Here is a 14,705-nt window from a genome sequence, read left to right as displayed (position 1 = left end):
GTGGTGCATTTCAGACTGCAGCACAGTGTTGATTTCGTCGACTAAAACTATGACGAAAAATGTTCGTCGACTACCTTTTTTCACTGACGAAAACTAAATGGAAACTAAATGAAAACTAAGCTATGATGATTCAAACTACAAGTAAATACACTGTCGATTTTGTCAACAAATAAAAACTAGACTAAAATGTTAGGAAGGGACTAATGGACAAGAGATCCAGTATAAGTCATTTTACACTTGGTTGCATGCTGAAAATAGCCGATCTACAAGCACAACGGTGTGGTTTGGGCCATTGAATTACATACGTTGAATCACTAGGGTCAACGTGGGTCAACGTGCAACAGGACATATCACACCGCAGGGACAACGCTAAAACCGCCTTGACCCTTTGGTGTGGTTAGGGCTTTAAACTAGAGACGGACATAAATGCACAAACTACATAAATGTGAGCATACATTTTCTACGCGTCACACAATAAACCATAAAAGTTCATGTTGGCGGTGAGTTATTATTTTTTTCTTTTGGATTGATGCTACATTTTCATTCTCCCAGAGTTTTCTTTCTCTCCAAATGGCAGAACAAGATGTCAAATGTCACTGCCAGAGGGCACTTCGCCTTTTTTTTCCAGAATTATGACGTTGGTTTGAATTGACGTACTTTAGTTAGTTGCTAGTCAAGTCAGCTATCCTTGGGGCATTTTGAGGGCACGTTGCTGTGCACACTGCCACTGGGCCAAGGAAGGAACTCCAATTACTCCATGCATAGTTTTTTTAGCCTGGCCGCCAGAGAATATGCCGCTAAAACATGTATAACATTCCTTTCGCAGTGTCGAGATATAGTTGGTAATAGTCTCAATGTCCTCTTTTGTCCTCTTTTTTTTTTTTTTTTAGCAATTATAGAACAAGATTGTGGTTTTGGCAACAGGGTGATGGGTCCGGATAGCTGTTTCCAAAAACATTATACGTTTTTTTAACATTACATTATAAAACAGGTATTGCATTTTTATACAGTCCTTGATTGAGAATGGCTGATTCGCATTTGTAGCTGTATGGGTGTTGAAATTGAAGTTGTGGGTTCTGTCTGTCTGTCTTGTCTGTCTGTCTGTCTGTCTGTCTGTCTGTCTGTCTGTCTGTCTGTCTGTCTGTCTGTCTGTCTGTCTGTCTGTCTGTCTGTCTGTCTGACGGACGTCACAGCACCGTTGGGGAGCCAACTAAAACCTGAACCACAGACTGTTATGGGATTAAGCAAGGCTAAAGATAAATAACGGATGTTGCTGCATGTGGTTTTGTTCATTCCACGCGCAGCCCATGAAGTAGGTCTCGGCCTAGTCTTGATACATAACTTATAAACTTAGGTTTGCACATTAGTAATTGTAATGTTGTAAACCGAGTTTGTTTTGCCGTTAGTGGGTCAATCTGGTGAAAGTCTGGTGAGGGATAACATTCAGAGCACTGCAGGCGAGAGGAATTATAGGTGGAGATATGCAGCCTTCTTCAACAACCCTATTAACACATTTAGGCCTGAGTCGAAATTAAAACAAAAAAAGTGATCAGTGGTGCTCAATATTTCATGTAAAGCAGGGGTTCTCAACCCGTGGGTCGCGACCCCTCGGGGGGTCGCCAAAATATTTTAGGGGGTCCCCAAATTATTTTCAAAAAATAAAATAAAATAAAATTTATTTTATTTTCACGATTTTTCAAAAATAGCAGACCTACAAGCTCGTAGCGCGCCACTCGGTGGCGCGCTATGAGCTTGTAGATCTGCTATTTTTAAATAGCTAAATTATAACAATGCTTAAAACACCAAAAGGGGTTCCCGCCCAAAATGGTTTAAGGTTATTGTAGCAGTCAATTTATATTGGGGGTCGGGAGGGGGCGGGGCGGGGGTCCCGAGACATTGCCAAAGCATTTCCGGGGGTCCCCGGCCAAAAACGTTGAGAACCCCTGATGTAAAGGACCCCAAAAATGTTATGAAATTGGCCACCGACCCCCATCTGAAAATATGTTATTTCAGGAACCCCTCAGAAGCAAAGATTTGAGTTAAAAGCTTTCGCTCTGAAAGAATATATATATTCAAAGATTTGCGCCACACTTTCACGATTTTTCAGAAATAGCAGATCTACAAGCTCGTAACGCGTAGCTTGTAGAGCTGCTATTTTTCAATAGCTAAAGTATAACATAATAATTACGATAATGTAATGAAATCAGTGGTAAGCTTACGCCTTAATATGCAAATTAGAGGCCACCATTATGGAAAACGGTTTAGTACTCAAAAGGGGTCCTTTTCTTTTCTATTTATCTGTATTTTTGGCGTCCTTAGGACATCTAAAATACAGATTTAGATTGTCCCATGTAATAATCCTGGGCAAAGTATACATTTGGCCCCTGGTGACCAAAAATACATTGAAGTCAATGGAGGGACTCAAGGGGATAACATTGGAGCGCAGGCGAGAGGAATTAGTATAGGTGGAGTTATGCAGCCTTAACCCATTCAGGCCTGACGTCGAAATAAAAAAAACGTTCGCTCTGAAAGAATATATATTCAACGATTTTCCAAAAATAGCAGACCTACAAGTTCATAGCGCGCCACTCGGTGGCGCGCTATGAGCTTGTAGATCTGCTATTTTTCAATAGCTAAAGTATAACATAATGCTTAGTTAAAACACCAAAAGGGGTTCCCACCCAAAAGCTATAATATGACACAGATGCGTCCTCAGGTCTAAATGGGTTAAAGACTGTAGGACGTGTGGAAACGTCATAACTAATCCAACCGATGGATTGCTAGCGTATTTTCATTGATATCAAACGAGAGAAAAATATTCAGATTTTTTTTTTTAGTTGGCCTCTCCTTCTGCACCATGCTGTTCGCGCATGCGCGTTGTCATTCACTTCCCTGTATACGGCTCAGAAAGAATGCCTCGTATCTCCTAATCTAAGGAGCTCTCCGTGGTTTTGACCAGATGGATAATACTAAACTCTTCATTTCTGACTTCAACATGCCTCTCGTTCAAAATATGAACGCGAGGGATTATTCAGCGACTTTATCGTAACGATAGCGAGGTAAAGCAAGCAAAAATATTTCTCCCGTTTTTTGTCTGGAACCGAAGGGGGTTTACAGAGTAAAAGCGGGCCATATCTGCGCGGCACCCCGAGCTGTTATTTTGAAAGAAATCCTGGCGCCGCTTGTGTTAATGGGAGGATGGTATGCACTTGGTTGAACGTTGAAGACACCCAGGCGTGGGCGGTAGCCATGCAGGCACCATCTACCACCATGCCTTACCTAGGGTTAGTAAAAGGCCAGGACCGACCCTTGGGTGGGTGCTCAGATCATACTATACTCTCCTAGGAGAGGAGGGGAGCTATAGGGAAGGAAAGGATGAAACAGAATACATTGTCTAAACAGTCAAATGTGCTGATCTGGCTTTCTGATCTTCACACAGGCGTTTGTGCACCCATAAACATGCTCGTGCGAGTACAGTATATTCATGAATATAGCGCACGCGCACACACACGACCACGCATGCACATTCTGTGAAACGATAGACAGACATACATAGTATTAATAGTACACACGCTCCGCTGACATGTATGATAATTGTCAATTGACCGCGTTGCACTTTTGACTCTATCCATGGAAGCTGCGTATGCAGATCCTATGGATGGATTGACTGTGTGAGGGGCGGAGACTTATATTGACTGCACACAGGTTTGATGTTCAGCCGAGGAGGATGCCGACGAGGCCCTGGTGCTGTATATGTGAGGAACCTGGAGGGCTGTGAACGGAATAAACAAAGTTACGTTTTCACTTATCAAAGGAAAGAGGAGATCCGCACAACCGTTTTAAAAGCTCCCAAAACAATTGGATTGACAACAGAGCGGAAAACAGTTCAACGTTTCGGGCCTCAGGGGCCTTCCTTTCTTCGTCAGGTGTGAACGGTGTGCGGATCCTTTCTTAGTTATTCTTTTGGATCCTGCACCCGTTGACATGTGTGGATGTGCGTCATAGAGTATTAAAAGGATATAGACTGAACCGGAGTGATAGCCCCCCCCCGCTATTCATTTCAGTGGAAGTTGCTCAGTGGCGTTTTGCACCTGGAAGGACCGTCTACTTCCGCATTTTTTCGATTTGGACACCAAAATTTGGTGTCCAAAATGCGGAAGTGCAAACGAGCGCTCAATGTCAAAGCCCAGATGCACAGGGTTTCCTCGTCATAACTCCACGGTTCCGCCTGCAGTCCCCGCTCTTACCACTAGGGCCGAGCGCCTCAACGTTGGAGAGCCTCACTGGGGGCTTGATGTGCGTGCACCTCTTGACCATTACGTTTTCACTTATCCCCTTAAAGTTACGTTTTCACGTATGTTCAGTTCACACACACACACACACACACACACACACACACACACACACACACACACACACACACACACACACACACACACACACACACACACACACACACACACACACACACACACACACACCCCCCAAATGAGCATAATTATTTGAGTGCCGAAATGTTGCTGACGGACCACTTTCTCAGTCAACCTGTGCATTGTAGCACTTTCTCTCTCCACACAATCCATCAAATCTCCCCCTGTGTCCATGCACCATCTCAGGCTTTCACACAGCCCAGCTATTATAGAGTCTAACTCTTAAGTCGATGGCAAAAAACAAACACACAAACAAACAAAGAAAAAGAAAGAAAAGGAAGAAAAAAAATAACACGATTACAAAAAGGATTATAATTAGTGGAGAGTGATTTGGACGGCATTCATTGACTTTGTCAAAGTGGGACGACAGAGGCATGGATCACACAGAGATGGATTTGATCACCGTGCTGGTAATGACGTAAAGGGAACAATTAAAGTTGCTATAAGCAATAATATGTCAAAAATGTAATAACCTTTTTTTTTGGATTCAGACAGCCAGCAATGGGTAGAATGCTCCCCCCCAAAAAATGTAGTCTCTGTGAAACATCTAGGGGACATCTAGGGAATGCAATCTGCAATCAAAGATTTTTCCTAGAAGCTTTGTCATTAGTCGATTTGCCTGTCTATACTTCCTGATTGGTTAGTCATTGCGACCAGGTTTTTTCCCTGACGCTTCTAGGAACATCTTTGAATGCAGAGACGTACGTGTAAGTTTTTTTGGGGAGCGTTCTACCCTTTGCTGGCTGTCTGGAAAAAAAAGGTCATTCAAATGTTGAAATATTAGTGCTTATAGCAGCTTTAAGGGAAGGGAACTGGAGAAACAATAATAGAAGGAGTAAAGAAGCTGTATACAGATAGTCAGATACTACAGTCTCGAGTTAAGAATGGGTCTATAAAGGAGCTATGGTGAGTCAACGGCAATAGATTCAGTCTGACAATATACGGCTGGAAGATTCTGAAGCCTCGTCTCCCAAACAAAAGGGGCTGCATTAAAACTTCATGACAAGCCTGGAAACGGCTTGTAAACAAAGCAGCTGCAAAGGCGACAACAGTATAATAATATAATTGAAAAATGTTTTCTTTGGCAACACACACACACACACACACACACACACAAGGATACACATCACACACACACACACACACACACACACACACACACACACACACACACACACACACACACACACACACACACACACACACACACACACACACACACACACACACACACACACACACACACACACACACGTAAGGATTCGATCGTAAACACCATAGAACAGCATCTTGGGAGTTCTAATAAGGACATCCTTGTGACAATTTATTTCTCATCAATAAAAGTATACACAAAGAGTGGCCCTTGCTTCTCGGTGTTGTGTTTTGATTTGGCCCAATTTGAACAGTTTTACGGCACAATTTCCAACTTAAAATGTTAACAAAAGCCCAATTTGAAGTGTTCTATATGGCACAATTTCCAACTCTATATACATAACAAATGCCTAATTATAACGAGTTATACAATATTTCCAAAGCTTCTCCCGGAAGACAGATGCAGTGTGGAGGGGATCTAAAGGTGCTTTAAGGCAGCGGTTCTCAACCCGTGGGTCGCGACCCCTCGGGGGGTCGCCAAATTATTTTGTGGGGGTCCCCAATTTTTTTTTATGCAACTGAATGGCTGGAAAATGGAAATGAAGAGTTTACATATAGTACACATAGTACATGCATACACCTTCCCTAATGATTATATCTGGTTTCAGTATTTATTTATGGTGTATTGTCTCTATTATTAAGGTTATTGTAGCAGTCAATTTATATTGGGGGTCGGGGGGGGGGGGCGGGGCGGGGGTCCCGAGACGTTGCCAAAGCATTTTCGGGGGTCCCCGGCCAAAAACGTTGAGAACCCTGTGCATCAAAGCCCAGATGCACAGGGTTTCCTCGTCATAACTCCACGGTTCCGCCTGCAGTCCCCGCTCTTACCACTAGGGCCGAGCGCCTCAACGTTGGAGAGCCTCACTGGGGGCTTGATGTGCGTGCACCTCTTGACCATTACGTTTTCACTTATCCCCTTAAAGTTACGTTTTCACGTATGTTCAGTTCACACACACACACACACACACACACACACACACACACACACACACACACACACACACACACACACACACACACACACACACACACACACACACACACACACACACACACACACACACACACACACACACACACACACACACACACACACACACACACCCCCCAAATGAGCATAATTATTTGAGTGCCGAAATGTTGCTGACGGACCACTTTCTCAGTCAACCTGTGCATTGTAGCACTTTCTCTCTCCACACAATCCATCAAATCTCCCCCTGTGTCCATGCACCATCTCAGGCTTTCACACAGCCCAGCTATTATAGAGTCTAACTCTTAAGTCGATGGCAAAAAACAAACACACAAACAAACAAAGAAAAAGAAAGAAAAGGAAGAAAAAAAATAACACGATTACAAAAAGGATTATAATTAGTGGAGAGTGATTTGGACGGCATTCATTGACTTTGTCAAAGTGGGACGACAGAGGCATGGATCACACAGAGATGGATTTGATCACCGTGCTGGTAATGACGTAAAGGGAACAATTAAAGTTGCTATAAGCAATAATATGTCAAAAATGTAATAACCTTTTTTTTTGGATTCAGACAGCCAGCAATGGGTAGAATGCTCCCCCCCAAAAAATGTAGTCTCTGTGAAACATCTAGGGGACATCTAGGGAATGCAATCTGCAATCAAAGATTTTTCCTAGAAGCTTTGTCATTAGTCGATTTGCCTGTCTATACTTCCTGATTGGTTAGTCATTGCGACCAGGTTTTTTCCCTGACGCTTCTAGGAACATCTTTGAATGCAGAGACGTACGTGTAAGTTTTTTTGGGGAGCGTTCTACCCTTTGCTGGCTGTCTGGAAAAAAAAGGTCATTCAAATGTTGAAATATTAGTGCTTATAGCAGCTTTAAGGGAAGGGAACTGGAGAAACAATAATAGAAGGAGTAAAGAAGCTGTATACAGATAGTCAGATACTACAGTCTCGAGTTAAGAATGGGTCTATAAAGGAGCTATGGTGAGTCAACGGCAATAGATTCAGTCTGACAATATACGGCTGGAAGATTCTGAAGCCTCGTCTCCCAAACAAAAGGGGCTGCATTAAAACTTCATGACAAGCCTGGAAACGGCTTGTAAACAAAGCAGCTGCAAAGGCGACAACAGTATAATAATATAATTGAAAAATGTTTTCTTTGGCAACACACACACACACACACACACACACACAAGGATACACATCACACACACACACACACACACACACACACACACACACACACACACACACACACACACACACACACACACACACACACACACACACACACACACACACACACACACACACACACACACACACACACACACACACACACACGTAAGGATTCGATCGTAAACACCATAGAACAGCATCTTGGGAGTTCTAATAAGGACATCCTTGTGACAATTTATTTCTCATCAATAAAAGTATACACAAAGAGTGGCCCTTGCTTCTCGGTGTTGTGTTTTGATTTGGCCCAATTTGAACAGTTTTACGGCACAATTTCCAACTTAAAATGTTAACAAAAGCCCAATTTGAAGTGTTCTATATGGCACAATTTCCAACTCTATATACATAACAAATGCCTAATTATAACGAGTTATACAATATTTCCAAAGCTTCTCCCGGAAGACAGATGCAGTGTGGAGGGGATCTAAAGGTGCTTTAAGGCAGCGGTTCTCAACCCGTGGGTCGCGACCCCTCGGGGGGTCGCCAAATTATTTTGTGGGGGTCCCCAATTTTTTTTTATGCAACTGAATGGCTGGAAAATGGAAATGAAGAGTTTACATATAGTACACATAGTACATGCATACACCTTCCCTAATGATTATATCTGGTTTCAGTATTTATTTATGGTGTATTGTCTCTATTATTAAGGTTATTGTAGCAGTCAATTTATATTGGGGGTCGGGGGGGGGGGGCGGGGCGGGGGTCCCGAGACGTTGCCAAAGCATTTTCGGGGGTCCCCGGCCAAAAACGTTGAGAACCCCTGCTTTAAGGCAGCGGTTCTCAAACTTTTTTGGCTCAGGTCACCTTTTGTAAAACCTTTTTCATCCACGGCACCCCTGAATTACATTGTTACTTAAATGCGCCTTACATTTATGTCATATATAGACTACTTAAAATAGTATATACTTAAATATATATATAATATATAATGTAATATAAATAAGTAGCTTACTTTTTCCACTGTACAGAAGTACAGATACTCCAAAACAATACGCTTACAGTACTCAAGTAAATATCCACCACAGCTGGTGTGTGTCAGCGTGTCAGTGAGTGTAAGGCTATTTGTTATAATATAGTTTCACCTCTCTTCCATTTGCACCCCACCACTGTTTTGCACCTCAGGAAGATGTCTTCAAAGTACTGTAACCTTGGCATCCAAGGTTACAGTACTTTGAAGATATTCTCCCCTGAAGTAAACCTCTACAATGTACCAGAGGGGAAATGGTGGGAAATCAACAACACTACATCAGGAAAACAAAAGGTGTGTGTGTGTCATGTGTGTGGGAAGGTGGGAATGGTGAATTCCTCTTGTTACATGGAGGTCATGACTCGTGACTTTGGAGTCGGTGAGAAGTGGAATATGCTTGCTGAATGCGGCCGGGTCACTGTGGCCGGTATGAGCCGGCAGACATCAGGATGTGTATGCAGTGGTGAAAAGGGCATTACAATTTTAGTGGCGCTATTGTGTTGTTTTTTTTAAGAATAAAATCGAAACCCTCTACCCAGCTGTATGGTAGAGTATGTTAATACAATATAACATATACAATATACAATTGGTTATTGCGACCGAAGGTCACAGTTAACCATGTATATGTAATCGTGCATTTCCAGTCAGTGTATCACTCAAAATCCCAATGGGGACATTGGCTAATGACTAGTACGCTTCATCTTGAGAGAATAAGGTATTTCCTGAGAAACAGGGAGAAACAATTTGATAAGGTTTGGCTGCCCCTTGTCCATTACTTGAGTAGAAACAATTCATAGACAGGATACCACTGATGTGGTTGACTGTACGACATTTTCTTTCAGATGTTTTCCATTTTTCAAATTACTATTTTATTATATAGTATGCGGTGTCACTGAGCAGTATGGGTGGGAGGGTTGAGGGTTTTCTTTAATTTTTTGTTTTCTATAAAAGACATTTTTAATTCATATCACACAATGTTTAATCTACAACAATTTATAATCTGTTCTCAATAAAAACCTATTTGACAAAAAAGAAATCCCAATGGGGAAAGCCCCCATATATGGTGCCCAGGTCTCGTGACATCACGTGACATCATCAGGGATGGAGATCATAATAAATGCGACCTGTTGTCGCAATTAAGCCCAATTATGGAGATCCCTGACATCATAAATATTAGTATATGGATTATGTGTCTCCTGTTCTGACATTCCATGTGTTGATCCTTCCCCATCCATCCTTCCTCTACGATGTCTCCCTTTTGACTGATACCTGTCCATTTAAACTTATTTTTATAAAGTCCTCCTGCTTATCTGAAATGCAGAGCAGCTGTGGCCCGTAGATCACAACAGTGTTCTTTGGCATATTCGGCCCAAGACATACAGCCAGTGATATTATATAGCAAAGCAAGTGAACATGGACTCGAAAGAGTCAGGCAAGCTGCTAGTACCAGAAGAGAGCTTGGGGACTATACCGTTTTGAGAATATCTTGAATTCTGCAGAAGCACAACTTATTGTGTTCACAGAAAAAGTGCAGTACCGGAACCTCCATCAGCTCCCACAAAAACAAAATATGTCTCTTACACCCACTCTGCCTCCTGGTACACAGACCACCTCCGCCACCTCAAGGCTGTGGGCCGCCAGTTTCAACGGCTAGGCAAAAAAAAAGAAAAAAACGGTCTAACTGTTCACTCTGAGTCACACAGTCCCCCTTGTGGCTCCTTGCCTTCAGTCACTCTACCTCTCTCTCTCTCCAAGGGGATTGTTCTCACAGGCCTGATCAGAGTCCACCACAAAGATAGCAATGGTCCTTTGTGTATTCCACTCCTGCACAGACATTAATCCCCACAATCCTCAAGGCAGAAAATGTTTTTGTTATGTAATGTCTGGACACATGTACATTCCTATGTTTATATTCCTTTGGCATGATTAGACTTTTTGAATTGTAACATTGTATGCCTTGTCTAAAGATGAACCTGCAGTTAGCTAGGTTATGGTAAAGCAATACAAATCTCATAACCATATATGAATAATATGTCTACACTCTTCGCTCCTGGGATGTTTGCTACTGTATATGCATTATGTAAATGTTGTGGACCTCTATAAGAAGGGTTAACAATCAAATCCCTGTTTCTTTAACCAGGGACACATGTTATTATGGTGTGATTCATTAACATTGCAGTGATGTTTCTCTCAGCCAGCTGCCTTCCTACATTCTGAGACCATTCAGCAGAGCACAGCTTCATTTCCTTTATTAATTGGTCGTAGAAACAAATACTGCAACTCCTGCACATCATCTTATTCTCTTAGTGTGACATGTGATTATTTTTATGTGTTTATTTTTGCAATATTTTGTTGCTATGATGATCGGGTTAAGCTGATTGGAAACCAAAACTGTCTGTCTGTCTGTCTGTCTGTCTGTCTGTCTGTCTGTCTGTCTGTCTGTCTGTCTGTCTGCCTGCAATCCCCCCCCCCCTGCTTAGGGAAATAAAATACAAAAAACTTTGCCATAAATCAGTATGATTCACGGCCTCTTTTAAGAACTAAAATGCCTGTCTGTAATCTTCTCCCCCCCCCCCCCCCCTGCTTAGGGAAAGAAAATACAAAAAACTTTGCCATAAATCGGTATGATCCACGGCCTCTTTTAAGAACTAAACAAGAAATGTAATGGTGCAGGGATTTCTTCTTTACGGCTTTGTTAGAAGTTCAATTGATTTACCAGTTGCCTATTCAAAGTATAGTGATTAAACAAAAGGAGTAAAAGTTAGATCTGTGAACTCTTGAAACTTTTCCAATCAAACAACAACAGTATTACGCACAACAACAAAGGCGTTCAGGCTTTCTTTCAAAATAGTAAACGTCAATTTGTACGAGGTTTGTTAAGGGAGTAGAATTAGAAGTAGAACATAAAAAAGGCCTTTGTTCTGTCTGTCTGTCTATAGCAGCAGGAGTATCCGAACCAGTCTCAGTCCACGCAGCATCAGCAGCAACATAAATGCACCATGTCTCGTCTGTCCCGTCCGTCCGTCCGTCCGTCCGTCCGTCCGTCCCTCCTTTTGGGATACCCGTCTGTGTCTCCATCCGTAACTTTTCTACGTGTGTCAGTCAGTCAGACATCAAGTGATACATGACATAAGTACAAGGACTGTTAGGGCAGTATTATGCGTGTCTTAAGTACCAGGTCTTATTACTTAACTTGAGACCTGGAGGCGTGATCAATGCCATTTGGCTATTCTGAGTGGCCAAACAGCATTGACCACGCATCCAGGTCTTAAGTTAAGTAATAAGACCTGGTACTTAAGACACGCATAATACTGCCCTTAATCTCCTAAATATGACTTTATTTTTTCATACCGTGTTGCACAACAGACATTCTGATCCCAAGAGAAGGGAGCTTAGCAATTTGGCTTTCTGTGTGTTCTTCTGAAATGCCATCATGCTAGAGTCAATTGATTGATTGAATTATTAACATGCTTATTAACAGTACAGGTAGTACAGTAGAAGGTTATGCTCAAAGTACACACAAAAAGCCCTAGGGGCTTGTTTCCATTGGTCCTTTGGACTACAACCAGAGCTCATCTCCGCCTATCCTGATAACTAGGGTTGTCCCGATCGGATCGGGTGATTGGAAATCGGGGCAGATCACGTCATTTTCAAATGATCGGAATCGGATTGGGAGCCAAAAAAACGTGATCGGGACATCCCTAGTATCAATATTATATCCATATCATGATATTAGACTGGAAATTATCTGTGATTTGGGATATTGTACTATAGAGGGTATGCGCATGCTTAAAGTGAATGGCACATCGAGTGGCAAATCGAGTGGCAAAGCAACATGCAAAGTGAGTTTAACATTGTTTAATGTTGTTTAATGCAATCAGATAGGACTTTTCTGTTTGGATGCATGGGCTGTCAAGGCAGAAAGTAGTTTTTTGCCACTCAGTAGGCATTCCTGCATAACTTCCGGGTTTGATGATGATGTCACGCGCATACTCTCTATTGTGATATGGCATAAACGTGTTCTATAAAATATAAATATCGGATCGGGGAAAAATCGGTATCGGCAGATGCTCAAAATCAAATGATGGGAATCGGATCGGGATAAAAAAAAAAACATGATCGTCACGATCATGTTTTTTTTTTTATCCCTACTGATAAGCTACCGCCACTGCACGTGAGACGAGCAGTGGCGTGCACAGACATTTAGAGGGGCTCAAGTGAAAAAAGGGCACCTTGTGCAGCACGTGGAACCGGCCGGTTGCCTTAATAGTGTGAGATTTATAGAATTTGGGGCCTAAATAATATATTAGAAGTAGAGATGTCCCGATACTGCATCGGTATCGGGAAAAGTATCGGATCGGCCCTTATTTGTCCCATCGGGTCATATCGGTATCGGTGAAAATGCCAGTCTAACCACAGATCCGACACAGGGGTAAGGGGTTGACACTATGGCAGGTAAATAAAATGTTGGGACATGTGGAATTTGCTTTGGAGTTGCCCAAACTGCAAGTGCACATTTGAGTGAGGAGTCTGCTATACACACAACACGAGATATATAGCTAGAAACACAACATGAAATCACGACACTGGTATCGGTATTGGCTAACACAGAAATTGAGGTATCGGGATCGGATCGGAAGCAAAGAAAAAGGTGTATCGGGACATCCCTAATTAGAAGCTTTTTATCAAGAATTGATCAATGTCAACATGGTCCACATACATTGGTCCACAGTGTACACAGAAATGTGCCCATTTTTCAAATGGGCACATTTGTCCAGAGGGAAAAGGGCAGGGGGTGCTCTAGCACCCCCTAGTGTCTATCTGTGCACACCACTGGAGACAAGACTGGGAGTCCCAGTCCCACTGGGACCCTGTGGTTCACAAGGAACACAAACTGTGCAAAAACTGTCCGAGTCACCACCAGGCGCCCCCAATGCAAGCGAATGTTAAATGGACTGCAATCAATAACCCCTCTTAGGAGAACAGTTGGTTGTGCACGGGGTTTGCACGCACATGTTTGTTTGCTTGCGGTTCATTAGACCTAATTGGATTTGAAAGTATCCTGGAGAAAGGTCCCAGCTGAAGGGAGCAGCACGCTACGCGTGTTGGAATGTGTTCGTGTACGAGTGAGTGTGCGTGCACACATATCTCCATGTGTAAACACCGCAAGGACAACGTTGATCACACTGCCTTTGCTGAATCATGACATGAAAAATCACACCCGTGTGAACTGAGTGGTGCAACTCCCCCCCTTTCACCCCCCCCCCCCCCTCTCTCTCTCTCTCTCTCTCTCATTAGCAGGCAACAGTCCAGCACTATCTCTCTCTCTCTGTTTTTGGCACGACAGCGCCCCTACTGGTACTCATGAGTCACACATGAGTCACACACAAACATACATAGTCACACACATATTCACACACATAGGTGAACAACACGGACATTGCTGTTCCTTGGAGTGGTTGCACCACTCAAAAAACATCAAAATATGAATGAAAAGAGAAGCGAGAATTAGAAATACCACTTTGTAGTTGTACGCCTCCACCAACCAGTTACATCTCATCTCATTCAAGACTTTGAAACAAATGAATGAACGTGTTTTGTGAGATCAAGTGACCGTGGCCTAATAAACACTTCACCCTTCACTCCAAGTATTGAAGGATGAAAAGGAAATGCATTCCTGGGATACCGTGTTTACAATATAGAGGGTATGCGTGTGACATCATCATCAAACCAGGAAGTTATACAGGAATGCCTACTGAGTGGCTAAAAACTACTTTCTGGCCTTGACAGCCCAGCCCATACATCCAAACAGAAAAGTCATATCGAATTGCATTAAACGACATTAAACAATGTTAAACTCACTTTGCCTGTCACTTTGCCACTCGATTTTGCCATTCACTTTATGCATGCGCATACCCTCTATTGTGACGGACGGGAGGACGCAC

Source organism: Electrona antarctica (assembly GCF_951216825.1).
Source record: "Electrona antarctica genome assembly, chromosome: 24".
In the NCBI taxonomy this organism is placed as follows: domain Eukaryota; kingdom Metazoa; phylum Chordata; class Actinopteri; order Myctophiformes; family Myctophidae; genus Electrona; species Electrona antarctica.
This window is presented reverse-complemented; position numbering follows the sequence as displayed.